A 19,958-nucleotide genomic window follows, 5' to 3' on the forward strand; every position below is an offset into this window, starting at 1 on the left:
CTTCCAGCAAGACAATGACCCAAAGCACACCGCCAAAATATCAATGGAGTGGCTTCACAACAACTTAGAGAATGTCCTTTTGTGGCCCAGGAAGAGCCCTGATCTGAATCCTATTGAACTATTTGATCTGAAAATGGCTGTACACTGTCGCTTCCCATCCAACCTGATAGAGCTTTAGAGGTACTGCATAGAGGAATGGGCAAAAATTCCCAAAGATTGGTGTGCCAAGCTTGTGGCATCATATTCAAAAAGACTTGAGGCTGTAATTGCTGCCAAAGGTGCATCAACAAAGTATTGAGCAAAGGCTGTGAATACCTTTGTACATGTGATTTTTCAGCTTTTTTATTTTTAATAAATTTGCAAAAATATCAAAAAATCCTTTTTCGTATTGTCATTATGGGGTATTGTGTGTAGAATTTTGAGGAAATAAATGAGTTTAATTAATTTTGGAATAAGACTGTAACATAAAATATATATATATATATATATATATATATATATATATATATATATATATATATATATATATATATATATATATATATATATATATATATATGTGAAAAAAGTAAAGCCTTATACTTTCCGGATGCACTGTATGCCTTCATTTTATTGCTCTTAAAAAAAACATCCATAAATAGGCTATAGCTAAAGTCCCAAAGAGGTCATGAATTAAGAAATCACAATTTCCCTGACCTTTTGTGGCCATTGTGAGCATAAAAACACATTTTATGTTCCAGAATTCAAAACCTGCTTATTATGCTAAAACCAGCTTTTCCAAAATGACTCATTTCATTATTTGTTGATTGCTTAGTCTGGTACATTCTGTTTAAAATGACCTCAATAAGGTTTAAGCCAAAATTTATTCTCTTTTCAGAGTACATGAAAATGTTGTTTTTATATATTATTTTAATATCCAAAACTGCTGCCCAATTACAGCAGTGGCATTAACCTGATTGAAACTGAAAGAAGCATGCCTATCAAAAGTGTTTCAAAGGACAAATTTGATGGGAAAAGAACATCGCATCTAAATAATGATGTTCTGGATGTACAAATTTTGCTGAAATTATAGGCCTCTGAGATTATAAAATGGAAAAAAAGCAGTTCAAGCAGTTCCATGTTTTTAAAAATGTTTGGCTATGGATATTTTTTACACTAACAGATGGAGGTTTTCATAATTATGTACAATTTAGCTGAACATACATGATATAGTAGTGAAAAGGTGTTGACTAATGCCTCCCAAAATATTACAGCTATTAAAAATCTCTCGGTTTAAAAACACGTTACTGACAAGAATTAAGAAAGACATTTATTTAGTGTTTCATTTTATTCAAATGCACCAATGGAGCTCAAATTCAAAAGTTATGTAGCTTTGCAATTTAATTAGGAACATTATATACAATTAAATGTGTACGTTTCATCATATTGTTTTGAAATATTACATATGTAACTGCTCTAACATTTTTGATAATTCATATTTCTGATTTAAAACCCTTTAGTACTTTGCATTGACGTGTTATTATGACTTTAAGTATGCTTTTGTTTTCCTAAAACCTCTCCTTTTCAGTCCTGCTGAGTTTTTTTGTGTGTGTCAAGCATTTTCTAAGATTCTACTCAGCAGTAAGTAAACAAGCTTAGACTAATGCCTTCAGGGACCACGGGTGTACATGTGATGCATGTGTGTGTATCCGTATGTCAAAAAAGCAGTAAATAGAATCTGACTTAAAAGAAAGAAGCCTTTTCACCTTCACAAAATCAATGTCCTTTCAGTGTTTCTTTGCTCATAAGAATAGGACTGTCAGTCCTCTGAGTCCAGGCCACCTCAAAGACAATAAAACCACTGAAGAATGGAGATACAAATCTAAACTCTTCACCCAAATAAATCCAGTGCTCTACTGTCTCACATGTAGTGTAGGTGGTGCTGCCTTCAAACCTGATGGATTGATACAGTATAATATTGTTTTGTTGGAAAAAGTGTGTAAATAACATGAAACAACCACTGGTTGTTTTTAAAAACCCCTCTATACATACACCAAGGACTTAAATCAAAAATAGTTTTAACAGCTGAGCAAAAGCCTTCATTGCTAATTCGAAATCATCCCTTTAGAACTAGTAACCCAGAAATGTGGAGTTTATTGTATTGCATACATAAAAAGAAACATCTCATTCAACACAATCTTACAACAATTTGTAACTTTTTAATTTAGTTATTTAGTAATTTGCATAAATTTGTATGATTGATGACAATTTAGTACAACTTGCTTATCCCCATTAAATTTAGGCCTCCTTTTAAAATTTGAATTTAAAATATCGTCACCTTAGAATTCTAAGGTTCTATCTGACATTTTTGTCAAAATTTAGTTATTTACATATTCTTATTAAATGACAACTTATTTACATTATGGGATTTTTTTTTCATAAGTTGTTTACATTTTAAGACTTTTTTCTTTAAAAACAAATGTTACAGACATACTGTTTGCTATGGAATGCAAAAACTTTGAAGCTCAATATCTCAAAATCATTCAGAACGCAGATAAAACCTTATAATGCCAAGGTGACGATATGCTTTGATATGTGTAAATTAGCCACTTTTTTTGATAATATGTCAAATAGTTATGCTTTCTTGTGAGATTGGGCTGGTCTCCTCATGGTTTTCACAGTAAAAAAAGTATTTTTAAAACATCTGCTGTGGAATGCGAGAGTGTTTGGGGTTTTTCCCAGTACTTGAAGCTGAAAGGGCATGCTGGATATGGCAACCCCTGATAAATAAAGGGACTAAGCCAAAGGAAAATGAATGAATGAGCATCTGCTGTGGTAAGCAATCCTTCTTAGATATATTTATTGTATATTTCTCCATTGCAACATTAGTTGCATCTTGTTAAAAGTAAAGATAAAGTCCTTGTTCCCCTTTTAATCTGATAGGCTTTGCTTAAAGGCGTAACAATCTGACTTGTACTGAAATCACAGTCACAAACACAAATACCATTTTACAATACCACATGTACAGGACATACAGAGAATCGAAATTGTGTTACTCTTAGACCTGCCTAACATATAATATTAATACAAAATGTAGAATAAATACAATAACACATATAATATAATATAAAATATAAGTAAAAATAAAAAAATCTAAACATTACAATTACACTTAAGGGCACTTGGCAAGGAGTTGTTGCAGATGCAGTACAGTATATAGTGTAAAAAACTGTATATATTGCAAATAGTAGTATGAGTAGGCTATAGTAGTGTGTATGGGTTTTCCCAGGACTGGATTGCAGCTGGAAGGGCATCCACTGTGTAAAACATATGCTAGAATAGTTATGCTGTGGTAACCCCTGATGAAAAAAGGGACTAAGCCGAAGGAAAATGAATGAATAAATAAGCAGTTATTAGAGTTCCTTGCCAGAACTATGTATTAATAATACGTATGCAAACTGAATGCAAGTTTTAATCTAATTTATATTATATACTAATGTTTACTCTGTGAATACAGTATAATAGAAACCAATTTTTACTGGCTACATCTCAGTTAAGCTATCGTTTTTTTATTTTAAACTACTTGTAATTGGAGTTTGCATGTTCTTCCCGTGTTTGTGTGGGTTTCCTCCAGGTGCTCCAGTTTCCCCCACAGTCCAAAGATATACGCTATAGATTGGGTAAGCTAAATTGTCCATAGTTTAAATGTGTGAATGAGAGTGTATGGGTGTTTCCCAGTGATGGATTGTAGCCGGAAGAGCATACACTGTGTAAAACATATGCTGGATAAGTTGGCGGTTCATTCCGCTGTGGCAACTCTTGATAAATAAAGGGACTAAGCCGAAACGAAAATGAATAAATGAATAATTGTAGACTTATGTTTTTTTTCTGATCAACTAAATTAGGGAAATTCAAGGGAAATGATACCCCCTAATGGCTGTGTTAACTAGTGTAACAGACTGCAAAATTGTCTGTAATTTAGTTTGAAACCACAATAATAAGTAGAGAAAGAAAAATGTTTTATTCTTAATGCCCATTAAGGAGAAGCTGATAATAGAAGCACATACTGTGTAAAGATCCAGCAAAAACAAGTATGAAGAAAAAGGAATAGCGCTTTGTTCCTCAGATGCCTGATAAAAAATATAGTTGTTACAAGTATCAGATGAACAATGAGCTCTTTAGCTCCTTGAAAACCCACTGTGAGATTATAAGCCTGTGCAAAGCTGTAAATATTCATAGGCCCTTTCCACACAATGTTAAACAGAGGTGTTAGTCACTTTTAAAAGGACGGAGCCTTTTAGAGGAGATTTATTTTTCCGACTTGCCACTGAACATTAGCACAAGCTGTCACATGGGTTAAAGGGCTAGAATGATGAGCAAAAGTTTTGCTATTGAGGTAAAAATAGATTGAACAGAGGCATCAAAGTCAAAATAAAGAGACTCGGGCTTAAACAAAAAAGGTTGCATCATTAGCGTTAAAGGCACTCAGGGGTTTTATCTCTGACTTATACGCATGCATCCCTGCTCCCTCTAAACACGCTTTCTGTGATGTCACTTCCTTTTGGCGGCAGAACTGTGCTATAATAGCTTGCTCTATAAATTTTCCGTGACCTCTATGTTATGGTTTTTTAGTTTGATCTCACTTCCTTTGTTTCTTGTTCCCCGGCTTTGCTGCTCTCTATGTCTTTCACCGCCGTTCTCTAGAGTCTGGATACCCACTCGACCTCCGCTGCTTCTGCCTTTAATTAAAAAGACAGAGAGACAAGCTGACTCTCTACAGACCAATAATTAGAGACACACACGGACACACACAGGTCTCAAAGACATTCACACACATACACGCGCGCTCTCTCTCTCTCTAAAGACCAATGACAAATGCTCTCATCTCTCATCTCTGGGTCACTTCTGACACTTGCTCTCTACATCCCTGGAAAGTGTACAATAACCACAATTAATCTGCATGCTCATTAATATTCAGTACTGTGACAACACATGGATAGCAGCTCATAATGAATAAATCCGTCACCGCGAATCCCACTGGAAGGAAAAACAGGTCACTGGTCTGCATACATTTGAATGTGAAGGGTACACGGCTGCACTCACGGATCTTATTATTATTGAGAGCGTTTCATTATTGAGACATATACAGTGGCTCAAAACACAGCACATCATTTACATTGTGGCATTATTTGTGTCATCATTGGGATTTTGGTGCCTTTTCTGTCCCCAGTAAAGATCATGGTTTTATTGCCTCGAGGTTTTCATTAATATCATTTTAAAGGTGTCTTTGACATAAATAACATGTAAGTTATATTTTAAAAGAAATTGCAGCATTTTAATACATCAAATGTCACAATTTTGTATTAAAATTAATTAATTTTCCTGTGGCCCAGGGCTGGTTTATACTGCATCGAGTAATCGGCGTGACCTACGGCCAGTGGTGGAAAGAGTACAAATGGTAAATCATAAAAAGCCGAAAAAGCACCCTTCCTTTCCCAAAAATGTTGTACAAGTACAATAAAGGTGTATGTTGTAAATATTACTTAAAATATGAGTATAAGTACTAATGAGTAGTGAGTATTACACTGTAAAAGGTGTATTTGTGTAGCGATGTGAAAACGTAACATTCTGTAGTGGATTTTTGGTCTGTTTCCACTGAGTGGTACAGCACAGTACGGTATGGGCCACCTTTATCAGGCTTGCATTTCCACTGCCAAAAGGGTACTAATGGTACCCTTTTGGTGGGTGTGGTGTACGACAGAAACGACGTCAGAAAGACGACGTTATTCTCAGATGACGTCATTCGAGGAAATGTACCTGTACGGGTCGTTCACATATCATATAAGAAGCACTTCTCACAAAACAGATGTTTTATACCAGGAGTGGGCAAACTCCTGCACAGTTTAGCTCCAACTCTAATCAAACGCACCTGCTTATGGATATAGTGATCTTGAAGACTCTAAATGGCATGTTCAGGTGTGTTTGATTAGACACCGGCCCTCCAGGACCAAGTTTGCCCCCACTGCTTTAAACACATACTTGAGCATAAATGACCATTACTGACTTTTCTGTGAACATGATTTGATTATAACTGCAGATCAATGATAGTGTGAAATAGCCTACTGTAAAATCTGCGATTACTATAAATAAATAAATGTCACATATATGAACACATACAAACCCATATTTTTAGTAAAAGTCTGAACTTTTAAACTATAAAAACAACACTACATAATGTATTTTCAAACAGTTTTGGACATAGTCAGAATTACCCACTCATATTAATGAAAATGCATCTTCATTCATACGATGTAGTATATATTCTTATTTTTCACAGTTTGAAAGGATATTATGTAATTACCAAGTGCTCTAAATTAAAACTCAGAGCATGCCAACAAAAATATGAGTATATGGAAATGTGCACCATCAGCACATACAACTTCATCTCGGGGAAAATTAATCATAAATATTACATGTAGAACATAAATTTCCATCAAACTTTATAGTGTAATATCATTAGTATTGCGTAATTATTAATACAGAAATGTTATTTAATTAAGCATCTACATGATTTATATCTCCAGTGAGTTGCTTATATGTTGACAGAGATTAAAAGTTGTTATTTGTCAGTTAATGGTTCAAGAAAACTTTAAGTACTTTTTTAAATTTTTTTTTTTTTTAGATTTTTTTAGATTTGTGTGTGTTGAGCATCAGTTAAGACAACACAGCTAAATCCTCAGAGTAAAATTTACTCTGTTCAGAGTTTATTTGGTCCCTCTCTAAATTGAGTAAAATTTACTCAACAGCAGAGTTAAAGTTAATGAGACAATGAAGGGGTTAATTAAGTGATAATTGAGCTCTGATTCTGTTCTGATTGAACGAACAACTGCTGTTAATAAGCAGAAACAGAGAAGGGAAACACAAAATTACAACTGACATCGATCACAGCCATAGATGAAATAAAGTGAAATAAAACACGTCAAATCTCTCAAAATCTCAGCACAGGATCATTAAGTATCTCCACAAACAGCAGCTTTACTTATTAACAACCTGTTTGGCTTTATTTCTGTCAAGCTCGCAAATTCCATATAGTGATAATATTAAGAACCACTTTTTGTGTTTTAAGCTGTCACCATTGAGGAGAACAGTAGTTGCTTTACTTGCTTTTACTTTGACTCAATTTCTAATGATGTTTCTCTTGTTTGCCAAATAGTGTATTGTGGCAAATATTGTATAAAGAATGCAATTGTGCTCTGGTTAACTGATTCTGGTCAAATGAGTAAAACTGATTTTGACCTATTAAGTTTAAATGATGTTTTACCCCAAAAATAGCCCTGTATCAAGAAAATGGAACTCAGCAATACTGTTATCAGAATACAAAACAAGTTTTTTTTTTTTCTAACTGCTGGGAACTATGGATGAATATTGTATGATTTTTTACCATACACTGCAGCTAAAAAATAAAAAAATAAAAATCTCTTACCACTGTTGAGATAGACATGCTGATTATTGATGTCTGTGTCTCTAAAGTGATGCTCAATGTGTTTTAAAAATTTATAAAAACAACCGCTGAGGTCCATTCTCTTGAAAAACACTGAATTTTGTTTCTAAAATGATAAACCATCATTTAAATATAATTTCCACAGTCAAATATAATCTCTTACATTCCTTATAAGAGTAGGAATCAAAACAGAATCAGCCAACCAGATCATATTTACTCTCTATTATACATGTCATAAAAAGCAAAGAAAAATCAACAATAGAATTCGAGTCAAGAGCCCAAGTAAAGGGCAAACTTTTCACCTTGATGGTGACAGGGAAAAATATTTAGTTGTTTTTTGTAAAATGTAAATAACCAAAACATCTCATATGGACTTTTGTGAACATCTGACAGAAATAAAGTCAAACAGGTAAGCAATGAGCAAAGCTGCTGCTGCTTCACTTCTGTTTCTGCTTATTAACAGCAGTTGTTCGACATCAGTGCTCAATTATCACTTAATTAACCCCTTCAATGTCTCATTAACTTTAACTCTGCTGTTGAGTACATTTTACTCAATTTAGAGAGGGGCCAAATATTCTCTGAACTGAGTAAATTTTACTCCGAGGATTTTGCTGTGAACGTTAGCACTTGTTAGCTTTAATTGTAGATAAACTTGGATAATTTCAAGTGGTGCTCGCTGCAGAGCCATTTGAGGAGAGGTGAGCTCCAGAGAGGGGGAGCTTAAGCTTGAGCTCCACCTTTTTTGCACTTCTTCTACGAGTGATGTCACTGGGGGTAGGGTTAGGGGTGGGGTTGGTGTACGCATTAAAACAGCTTACAGGAGGAGGAGCGACAGCTCATGCTCCCCCTCTCTGGAGCTCACCTCTCCACAAATGGCTCTGCAGCGAGCACCCTCTCGATAATTTTGAGCTTTTGTCAGCTAATTTCATCTTCTGGTTTAAAAATCATTTTTGTGGTAGGATCAAAATCAGTGACATAGCGCTAATCTGCCTGTCCAGAGATGACAGAGTGTCGATTTCTGATTATTATTAGAGTTTTCTTGTCCTATAAGAAGACCCTGCTTCTTAATTTTTCAAGACAGCACAGGCTTTTTTTCGAAGACAGACCTGCCAAGCTGTAAGACCGCGGCTGAGCACAGCACGCAGTATTTAGGTGTTTGTGAAGGGTCATATGTGTATGTTTGCATGATCCACAGGGTTTGTTGTATGTTTTTCCCCATGATGCTGTCAGAGCCTATACAGCAAAGTTGTTGGTTTGTAGCAAGCATTTTTGTCGGGAGAGCTATTTAAGAGTTGGAGAATGGCAGACTTTGTCTTTTATCAGTTGAGTTTGTTACCATTCAGACATATCGCCAATATCCACACTGCTGTGTTTGCCTATGTTTAAAATCCTCCAGATTATCGACAGGGTTAATGGTTGAAATAGATAGGGCAAGAGACCTGCTGCACTTTTATCCACTTTGTCTGCATTCAGACCTAGGGATTCAGGAGGAGAGATGTCCTCTTCATTTATAGTGTTTATATAAACATGATTGTATTTATAATAATATAACAAATTATGGTTATGTGCATATTCATTCATTCGTTCATTCACTTTTCTTCGGCTTAGTCTCCATTTCAGAGGTCCCCATTTATGTGTATATATTATATGAAATTACGAATAACGTATCGTATATGTAGAAGTGCTTTAAATTACTTACTGTTTATTTCTTTGCATTGTAACTTCGTAAACTATAAAATCATGTGTCATCTCATGTTTTGTGTCAGATTGTTTTTCAGTATAATTTTGTGTGCCAACTGACAGTTGTTTGCTCTCCACCTTTTCCCCTGCTCTGCCGACCACGCCCACTACTCACTCTGCTCACAGCGATCTACGCCCATCATGAAGCATTTTTAAAATAAATTCAGAGGCAGACTCAAACTGAAAGAGGGGTTTTACATGACCTTTCTGCATTATGGGCAGAAGATTTTTACACCAATAAATTGCACCTAAGCATTCAGATGGCCTGCCACAGGCATAAAGGGCTTTTTAAAATAAAAACAAGGACATTTTTAGCATGTTCAGTATAGGGATTTTAAAAACTGTCAAATGATAAATAAAAAAAAAAAAAAAAGATTTTTTTTATCTCTGTGTTAGTAAAATCCTCTATTGGTCACTCTCTTTCAGAATCAACATTCACATAAAAATTATTCTACTGACTAAATTGCTAAACTGCAGTGTCCTTTACAAAGTGACAGTCTGAAATCTGAACTTGACTCAACTTACAGTATTATCTCCAGCAGATTTGTCAGTTTCAGCAAATATCTGAGTGAAGGAGCTTTAAAAATGTGTGCATTTAGCAGGATAACTGGAAAAGAAGATCAGAAGTATCACAAGTCTAATTATTTAGGTTTAAGTATGACATTAAGGAACCACTACTAGATTTGTGCATGTAATCCTGTAATATTAAAAGATTGCTAAGCTTTACATCAACATTTTGTTTTTACAATGACAAGAGAAGGATTTTTTAATTCCAGATATTTGTAATCCTCTGCTCTGAAAGTGTAAAGAGTAAGGCTGTTTATTTCATTTCCCCTCGGCTTTGTGCATAAATCTCTGTGATGAGCAAATGACAAATTATTTCAGTTTTAAACTTATATTGGTGCTGGATATTATACTTTTTTTTTGTTTGAGAATGTCTGTGTCTCATAAATCATATGATTTTAAAATGATTAGTTAGTGGCATAATACATGATTCTGTAAACCATGGAGTTTAACAAAAATATATTCACATTGCTCTGGTAGATTCTAATAACGATGATGAGATTTCGGAGTTTGAGAGAATAAATCCCGAGGTTATGCAAGCAGCTCTGCACATTAGGTGACAGATTATAGGAGACAAAAGTGCACGGATTCACTTGTTCATCTAATTCTGTAGAGTAATACAGGTAAATGAATTGGATTTGCTGACCTAAAAAGAGGGGCTGCAGCTTTGGAGGCACAATATGCCAGATCTTTTCATTCCAATAACCAATAAACACCATAACGATGATGATGTGTGACCTTGCATTATCCCATATAATTCCAGTTGAAAATGTTCAAAATTCAGCAGTTTTAACAGTCTGTGTCATTGTGTTGCCTGTTAGTGGCATAGTATTTGGTTACCACTAGGGATGGAACTATTCACCTGACTTACGATTCGATTCATGATACTAACTTTACAATTTTTTAACAAAATTATTTGAAACGTTGGAAATTTTTGAAATTATTTGAAAGCCCTTTAATTTTTTATCTTAAATGCTGCACTTTTTTGCAAAATATAATATATTTTCTTCCACAACTACATTTACAATGTCCGCCGCTGATTTGTTTGTTTGGCGCACCTCATCACTGTCGTTTTACCCAGGGGCTCCACCTCTTGCTCGCTGCTGATGTGCAGGTAAAGCGAGATTGCAACTGTAAATACAGCGCCCCCTCTGTTCAAAAATTGTATCATGGTTCGTTCAACATTTCTACTGGTTTGAATAGTCACATACAGTATTTCAATGGATTTTCAACTGACTTACTGTGAATCTTTAGATTACTAGTTACCACTATTGGATGATGGTCTTACTTCATATTCTGTCACTATAAAGTGGACGCATAAGGCTAATTCAAAGAAGATTTTGGGACATATGGAGTGGAAAATTAGGATTAATATTAGTGTGCATGGGTTTTATTAGATAGATATGCTGATGTTGATCTAGCTTACTGCAATCTGCAATCTGAGCTAACACATACATTCATTTTCATACAGCTTAGTCCTTTATTTATCAGGGGTTGCCACAGCGAAATGAACCACCAACTATTCTAGCATATGTTTTACACAGCATATGCTCTTCTAGCTGCAACCCAGTTCTGGGAAACACCTATAAACACTCTCATTTAAACACACATTTATAACCTAGGGCCAATTTTCTTTACCCAATTCACCTATACTGCATGTCTTTAGACTGTGGGGGAACCGGAGCACCTTAAGGAAACCCACACGTACACTGGGAAAACATGCAAATTCTATACAGAAATGCCAACTGACCCAGCAGGAACTCGAACCAGCGACCTTAGTGCGATAGTTCTAACCTGCATGAGTAGTGCATTTGCATTTAACATAGTTACTTCTGACTGTTTAATTAGAGTGAAATGAAATGATGTTAATAATGTGAGGATCAAACTGCATTGCAATGTTTATAAAACTTTAATTCAGTACCACATCCATGAACACGATTTCTGCCTAAGGCCTGTCTGATTGAGCTCTGTGCACAAAAATTTCAGCACAAAAACTACAAACAAAAAAGCCTGTGAATTCATTATTATTACCTTAGTAAGAACAAGGTCAAAATTGTGACTTACTAAAACTAAATTAATTGGAATCATGACTAAGTAATAATTATGTGATTTAATACCTTATTAATAAAAATGATTCAAATTACGACTTTTAAAGTTCTATCATATAAAACTCGTACATGTTGTGTGCTTAATACTTTATTCTGGACGACTCTAAGTTTTAAGAAGTTAGTTCAGAAAAAACAGGCAGATATCAAAGGAGGCAAGATTACATGGTAGTTCATTACACTATTATTAAAGCAAAGTTTGTAGCAGCTCTTACATCTTTCATCACCTTTGAACATACAGTATGAAAGAAAAAGAAAATAACAAAAGAACAAAAAGAAATATTAATATACCATTCAAAGTTTCAGTAAGATTACAACTTACACTCACAAGAGCTTTTTAAATTGATCAAATGTGGTAGTAGAAGCCTTTTACAATGTTACAAATACACCTATTTCAAATGAACGCTGTTCTTTTGAACTAATTTCATCAACTCAAATATTACCTGAGTACACATCAGCCTATTAAAAATGAGTACTGAAGGATCACGATACTCTTACGACAGAAATAACTTATTAAAAATTGTGATATTATTTCTCAATATTGCCTTTTTATTCAAATATATCCAGTCTTTCTAAGGTAATGCTCCTCATAACAGACAAAAAATGACCATACATACTCTTTAAATAAAGTCCTGCAGTAAAACTAAAACACAGGGTTGCTCTCAAACCATCCTAATATCGAAAAGTCCTTTAAAACTAACCAGGCTTGATGTGTCCCAGAGTCAGAGTATTTACAGCTACAAGCACAGCCACTCTGCTGCCCTGAGATAGAGAGGACACACACTCATAGACACACAGGCCTCGCACACACAAGTGAGCACACACAAATGAACACACAGATACATGGGCCTTGCACACACACAACCACTTTGGCTGTCACTCCAGAGTGAATCTGTTGGAGGATGTGTAGACATTTGGACGGACAGCCAAACTCTTCAAGGACATCGCTCATGCTCTCCGCAGGCCATGCGAACCCACATGAACACATGCACACACACACACACACACACACTCCAGCAAAGTTTCACATGAGCGCACGCAAGAGCCCAAACTTTATTGGACTTGGACGCAGTTGACTGCCGTCTTTCTGTAGGGCATCAACAGAGCATCAACATGAGACTCCAGCGCAACAGACAGGCAAACAAAATAAACCCAGTGCAACCTATGATTGTACAGCCATAATCTGCGATTCTCTCCCAGCAGGTCGGTGGAGTTTTTTGAACACTAAAATCACTGCTTGATCACAATCAAACACCCGTGGTGAGACTTCCCCTGGAGATGTGCTTCCTTAGCCAAATTTGCATAAGATCTGTTTTGTCTAGACAACAAAATACACAAACCCCACCTTCACAATGATTTCTTGCTCTGCGGGGCTCCTCTCAGAGAAAATGTCAGCATGGACTTTGGAGGGCAAACTATGGATCAGGACCCAAGGGCAGGCGTAGCAGGGGCCGCAAAATGATTCTCTTGCATTTCCATCATCTTTATGGATTTTCATTGATTGTTTTTACAATTGAGAAAGCGGCCAAACAGCCTCTCCATTGCCGTGAATCAAAAGTGAAAGCTTTCAGCTTTCAGTGACATTAGGCCTAAGAGAGTATGCTTTCAGCAGAACGCACAAGCTCTCTCTCTCTCTTACACACACATACATACACACACACTCTCACTCCACTTCAGGAAAACTGCTGAACGTTACAGATCAATTTGGTCGCCAAAGCCACTAACATCAAAATATAGAAAATGCTTCAAATGTTACTCTATTTGAAAGCCGTATAGTTCAAAATAGCCAAATGAGTGCCAACATAAAATGCAAACTGTAGATGTGTTCCAATCGGAAGGGTCCCTATGTAGAGTTCACTGAATCCAGCTCATCACGAGACTACACAATAGTGAAGTTAAGCAAAATGTATCAATACATTTGTATTATTGATACAAAATGTATCAATAACCACCTAAAAAAACATCATATTCATTCATTCATTCATTTTCTTGTCAGCTTAGTCCCTTTATTAATCCAGGGTCACCACAGCAGAATGAACCGCCAACTTATCCAGCAAGTTTTAACGCAGCAGATACCCTTCCAGCCGCAACCTATCTCTGGGAAACATCCACACATTCACACACACACTCATACACTACGGACAATTTAGCCTACCCAATTGACCTATACCGCATGTCTTTGGTCTGTGGGTGAAACCGGAGCACACGGAGGAAACCCACGCGAAGGCAGGGAGAACATGCAAACTCCACACAGAAACACCATCTGAGCCGAGGTTAGAACCAGCGACACAGCGACCTTCTTGCTGTGAGGCGACAGCACTACCTACTGCACCACTGCCTCGCCAACATCATATTTAATATTTAAAATTACGAATATTCAAAATTCAATATTTTCAATTTTGCTAAACAATTGAAGAAAATGCAATACATTTCCAATGTTAGCTTCATGGTGAAAGTGAACATTCTTATGCTAATTGTGCAAACGTTTTTCATACTTTTCTGGGGTATTTTTTCTTGCAATGTAATTCTTCATTCTTTCATTTTCTTTTCGGCTTAGTCTTTTTATTTATCTGGGAGCGCTGTCACCTCACAGCAAGAAGGTCTCTGGTTCGAGCCTCGGCTTGGTCAGTTGGCATTTCTGTGTGGAGTTGAATGTTCTCCTCGTTTTTGCATGGGTTTCCACCAGGTGCTCTGGTTTCCCCCATAAGTCCAGTGGAATGAACCACAAGCTTATGTTTTACGCAGCGGATGCCCTTCCAGCTGCAACCCATCACTGGGAAACATCCATACACACTCATTCACACACATACACTATGGTCAATTTTAGCATACCCAATTCACCTATATCAAATGTTTTTGGACTTTCGGGGGAAACCGGAGCATCTGGAGGAAACCCATGCAAACACGAGAACATGCAACTCCACACAGAAATGACTGCGCCACTGCGTTGCCTTATGGTATTTGTTCAAACTTATTTAAAATAATATAAGATTAGGCTGCACAATGTTGGTAAAATCGAACATGGTGATATTTTGTTTTTCTGTGATATGTATATTTTTAAATGCCGCATTCCCTCGCCTGAACGTACATTCCAAAATCAGCGAGAGCGTCAAAGTAGCCGGAAGTCAAGTCATTAATTTTCAATGAAAGCCGGCGGCGATAAGCAGCGAGGAGCAGCGTGGCGCGTCTTCGCCAGTGTGGGTGTCGAAGAGAGTTAAAATCAAGTTAACTTTATGGTAATGAGCTATGACGCGGTTCGGCGGCAAGCAATCAGAATGAAGAAGTCCACCGCTTGAGAGGAGTTCAGAGAACACAGTTACTGTGAACTTTGGTTCCGACCACAGTTGTTTCCACAGGCTTGATTATTGCGGTCAAAGGATTTCCAATTATTTACAATGTTTTCTAACATGGACATACATTTAAAAAGTAACTGGCGAGTTACTGATGTGCATTAATGTTGTTGTTTTTTTTCTTTAAAAAAGTGGGAATCATATGCGACAGTACAAAACAGTATTACTGCTTGAGGATATTTCAGACATATGGACATTTTGGATAATTAGAATGTGAAGCAAAGCCACATTTATTGGTAAATGAATTTGATAAGAAGTGCGCAACATTTTCACACTAAAAAGTATGTTTTATGCGGGAAAGTACCTTGATGTGCTGCAAGTTTGCAACTGATAGCTCCTTGTTTCAAATAGGCTGACAGTTAGTTAAACTATATAGCATAAGATAACACACACAGCTGCTTAAATAAATAGGCTAAAAAATACACAGTTGATCACTTAGGCCTATTAAATTGTTATTAAAAAAAGCACAAGAAAGAATGCCGCTTTCCACACTGCTTAGCTCTCGTGCTCTGGCTGATATCGGTAACACTTTACAATAAGGTTCATTAGTTAATGCATTTACTAACATGAACTAATCATGAAAAACACTTGTACAGCATTTAATAATCATAATTGAACATTTACTAATGCATTATTAACATCCAAGTCCATGCTTGTTAACATTAGTGAACATGAACTAACAATGAACAACTGTATTTTCATTAACTAACGTTTATTAACATGAATAAATACTGTAGTAAATGTATTGTTCGTTGTTTGTTCATGTTAGTAAATTCATTAATTACATTAACTAATGAACCTTATTGTAAAGTGTGACCAGTATATCAGTTCATTTGCTCACTATGTTAAATACTGTAACTGTCTCCTCCTGGCCATGTACAGTATTTCTTGTGTAAGACCACGTTCTGCTTTACTGTGGTTAACTGTGGAGCCGTGCGATATTTCTTTAAATCACTCGCGCATTCTCAGTAGCCATATATGTATTGTGATTCAAATGCAATTTCATCAAATGACTTGAATAGTTTTATTTAGAAATAAACATTTTAGATTGATTGGGGTAATTTTGTAGGGGACTGACTCATCCATGAAATGTAATAAACAAATTACTGGCAGTGACAAGTGAAACTGTGTTCAGATACAGAAATGTAAAAATTGAATGTAAAATAACACTGTATAGTCTTGATTGCATGAATAATTCAATAGAATTAATCTTTATTAGAGTTACAAATAGTATAATTTATTGTGCCTAAATGCTTTAAACTGTCTTGAAATGCTCACACAATCACTGGCCTTAAAAACATGCAAAATAGTAAACGTTTACTCCATTATGGTTAAACAGAGCAGTGACCTCTACAAATCGCATGTGTTCTGAACTGTAGCTCTTGCTCAACTAAGCCCAACTTAACATTGCAGATTCTGCACATTGCAGATTTGCACATTGCGTTATCAGTGCTGGAACAATATAGTGCAGCAAAAATAGCACAATAGAAGATATGCTATAGGAAAATTTTAAATGAACTTTACTGAATACATTTGATTTAATGACTGAACCATGAAGACTTCACTTGTTTAATTACAGGGTCATTTAGATGTTTTGTATGACTCTCTTAAAGAAATGATTCACTGACAGTGTTTTAACAAGTTACTTAACAAAATAGTTTTTTTTCAATATATCTATTAAAGTTACTGTACTTTTAAAGGGTTTTAATCAAAACCCTAAAAATCAATGTTTATATTGAAATATAGTCTTTTCTCCTGATACTCATCTGTAATGATTAATTTTTGTGACACTGAAGTATACTTCAGCTCATTTTTGACATCCTAAAACAAGTAATCATAAAATATTTATTCAACTTTAATGACTTTAAGACTTTAATAAGTTTTTAGTTACCTGGATTTTCAATGGATAGACAAAAACTTCTCAGGTTCGTGGAATAAAAACCTTAAAAATAAACAGTAAATCAGGGTGTGAAATCAAATGGCAGAGTTTTCATTTAGAGGTGAACTGTTACTTTAGCAGAACCAAGGTTATAATAGTTTTGGATTTTTACATTAGTTTTAGTTTTTGTTTTATTTTAACTTTTTGTCTTCAGTAAGTTAAATTCAGTAAGTTTTAATTAGTTTTTAGTGGTAGATTTACTAGTTTTTTTTATAATTTAAAAATTAGTTTAATTTTTTAAATAGTTTCAGTATTAGTAATTTTTTTGTTGTTGTTTTCATTGTAAAATAGGATATTTGTTAGGTGCAAGATTCAAAGTCATCATAATAAATATTGTATAATAAAAACTCAACCAAAGATAGGCTTTTTTTGACACACGAATACTACTATCTCATGTTAAAAATTGGTTATTGGCAAATCAGCATTGTCAGCATTAGTACTGTATTCTTGACACATTTGTACTGTTGTCTTTGGCTTTTTGTCCTCTTCTGCTGCCATCATTCTGTTCTTGTTTTTTTTTTTTTTTTTTTTTTTTTTTTACTTTTTTTTAACTTTATTTTATATATGAAAGTGTATTTAATGTTCAATGTTGTGCTTCTATTTTAGGTGTGGCTTTTTAATATTCTGAAAGGGGTCTACGGATGAAAAATAGCCATTCTTGGCTAATTCTAGCCAACAAATAAAATACAACAGCCACAAGATAGCAGCCTTAGGTAAAATATATGTGCAAGGCTGCTTCTGAGGTTAAATACACAGCAGTGTACTTTAGTGAACCAGATCTTTTGTCACAATCTTCCCAAGTTTGGATTCAACATATCAAAAATATGTAATAGCAATCACAATTTCTTATCATAATTTGATTCATCAAATAATTATGTCAGTTAAAACATCACCATGATCTAAAAAGTTTCTTACAATTAAGTTTTGCAGTCCAACTGAAGCATAATTCACTTATTTGAATATTTGAAAAGAATGTTTCGTTCACAATCGCAATCACTAATACAGAAATAAAACCCATTATTGGACACAAATGTGTTAATGAACACTTTTAAGTGTTATTTATTGTTTTCTGTGATATAAAGCCATTGTTTTTGTCATTGGAGCAAGAGCGAGAATGACGGGAGCTGCCGTACGGATCACCTGGAAGCCTGAAGTGAATAGATTTACTTCTAAAAGGCTTAAAGTATGTATTAAATACATGTACAAAGACAAAATCGAAGGTTGTTTTTTGCTATAATCTTTTATTAGTTTCGGTTGGTTTTTATGTACACAATACATTTTTAGTTAGTCCTAGCTTTTTTAAAACTCTCGTTTTTATTTTTATTTCAATTAACAAAAATGTTTTTTCAATTCTAGTTTCTGTTTTTTGTTCATTTTCGTTAACTACAGAATTATTAGCCCCCCTTTGATTTTTTCTTCTTCTCTTTTTTAAATATTTCCCAAATGATGTTTAACAGAGCAAGGAAATTTTCACAGTATGTCTGATAATGTTTTTTCTTCTGGAAGAAATCTGATTTGTTTTATTTCAGATAGAATAAAAGTTTTTAATTTTAAAATCAAAGTTATTAGCCCCTATAAGCCATATTTTTCAATAGTCTAGAGCAGTGGTCCCCAACCACCGGGCCGCGGACCGGTACCGGTCCGTGGAACAATTGGTACCGGGCCACATAAGAAATCATAAATTATTTCTGTAGAAAATATTATCCTCCGCGACTTGGTTTCTTCCACTCACCCCCGCTATATCACGTGAAATGGACTGTGCCAAAATCCACCATGGAGCGAGAAGAACAATCGCTAGAATATAGCTCAGTGGTGGTTGATGATAGTTTCAAGTTATAAAACAGGTATTATAGAGTCCAAATCAGCAGAGCATTTAAGGATTGTGCATATATGTGTGCGTGCATCACTAAGTAAGTACCCAAAGTCATTGCAATATGTATCTATATGGAGTTTCACATAATCATACTCATTAGGGCTGTAACATGCCAATGCATACATTTAATTCGGCTATACGGTTGTATTATTGTTAAAATGTTCGTCAGTTGAAATGTTTGGCACAGATGTTATGTATTAGATGCATATAAACCTTGATTGAAACATAATCAGACCGGGATAGTGCAACTAGCGCATGCGCACTGAGTTGTTCATGATTAACCTGGACGAGCGCAGCAGCTGTTGTAACCATAAAGACCCCCCCTACCGGCCCACACCGGTCCGTTGTGAAATTGACAACCGTTGACTGGTCCACGGTGATAAAAAGGTTGGGAACCACTGGTCTAGAGAATAAACCATTGTTATACAATAACTTGCCTAATTACTCTAACCTGCCTAATTACCCAAATTAAGCCTTTAAATGTCACTGTAAGCTGTATAGAAGTGTGTTAAAAAATATCTAGTAAAATATTATTTACTGTCATCATGGCAAAGATAAAACAAATCAGTTATTAGAGATGAGTTATTAAAACTATTATGTTTAGAAATGTATTGACAAAAATCTTCTCTCCGTTAAACAGAAATTTGGGAAAAAATAAACAGGGGGGCTAATAATTCAGGGGGGTTAATATTTCTGACTTCAACTGTATAATAACCTTGGGTGAAACACCTTGTGAAGTCCACTTCTCAGGGCACTTCGGCTCAATTGGAACACACCTTGTCACCAATTCTTCCGTGATGTCATCACACACACGCACTCCTGCGGCGCGCTCTCTATGACACTTTTGAGTGTAGCTATATCCCGGTATTTGGTAACTCTACAGGTATCTGTCCATCTGGTCTCACCT

The 19,958-nt window shown here is 35.4% G+C and overlaps 1 protein-coding gene across 3 annotated transcripts in view; it reads right to left on the reverse strand.

The window, feature by feature from the left end:
* sorcs3b (sortilin related VPS10 domain containing receptor 3b) overlaps positions 1-19,958 on the reverse strand; it is a 109,655-nt gene that overhangs the window by 86,833 nt on the left and 2,864 nt on the right. The gene's annotated exons all lie outside the window — the stretch shown is intronic.

This window comes from Danio rerio, chromosome 17, assembly GCF_049306965.1.
Source record: "Danio rerio strain Tuebingen ecotype United States chromosome 17, GRCz12tu, whole genome shotgun sequence".
NCBI lineage: Eukaryota > Metazoa > Chordata > Actinopteri > Cypriniformes > Danionidae > Danio > Danio rerio.